The sequence below is a fragment of the Echinops telfairi genome, unplaced genomic scaffold (assembly GCF_000313985.2).
Source record: "Echinops telfairi isolate 266 unplaced genomic scaffold, ASM31398v2 ScPeMD7_1;HRSCAF=3_0, whole genome shotgun sequence".
Lineage (NCBI taxonomy): Eukaryota > Metazoa > Chordata > Mammalia > Afrosoricida > Tenrecidae > Echinops > Echinops telfairi.
Window position 1 is genome coordinate 60789192 of NW_022103896.1, and position 737 is coordinate 60789928.

Genomic DNA, 737 nt, shown 5'->3' on the forward strand with positions numbered 1-737 from the left:
GCAGCTCCATGGACCTGTCTTTGAGAACACTGTTTTATTCATCATTGCTTACCTTTGAGCAAGAAAAGTGAAATTTAGTTGAGAAGAATAAGACCTTAGAAGTAGTTTTTTGTACTTTCTTCTTGGTATGGTAGTACAGAAGACATGAAGTATTAAAGGGCAAAAGTCACTGTTACCTGGCTGATTTTGACTTATAGAGCACCCACAGCACAGTAACGTGGTCTTATGGCTTTCTGAGACTAAATCCTCATGAGCAGGAAGCCTCCCTTTCCTCCATCTCAGTAGCAAGTGTTTTCAAAGTGCAATCCTGCTGTTAGCAGCACAACCCATTGATGCCAGCGTCGTGTTCTGTAAGTCAATGTACTACCACCTTGGCATCTGTCTGTTTCTTAGGGTTGTCAAAAGAATAATCACAAACCAACACAGATGCCTAGTTAACAGAACTCTAGTTTCTCTCAATTCTGAGTGATCTTGTAAGGCATTTTCTCCTGTGATGTTTAATGAAATACATTCAAAACTGAATGCATCAGAGTCCCACAAAGGCTTTTCCCCTTCTAAGCATCTTCACTTCCTGTGATTAGTACCATTCTTCAACACACTACCACAATCAACTTGAATCTATTCTTTTCCTCCTTGTGGTAAGCTTATTTTGAAAATTATTTTTAGAATCTGAGAAAGGTTTTGATTAAATGTTTTTAAAGTCCCATTTGACATAAACTGGATTTTTTTTTATATAA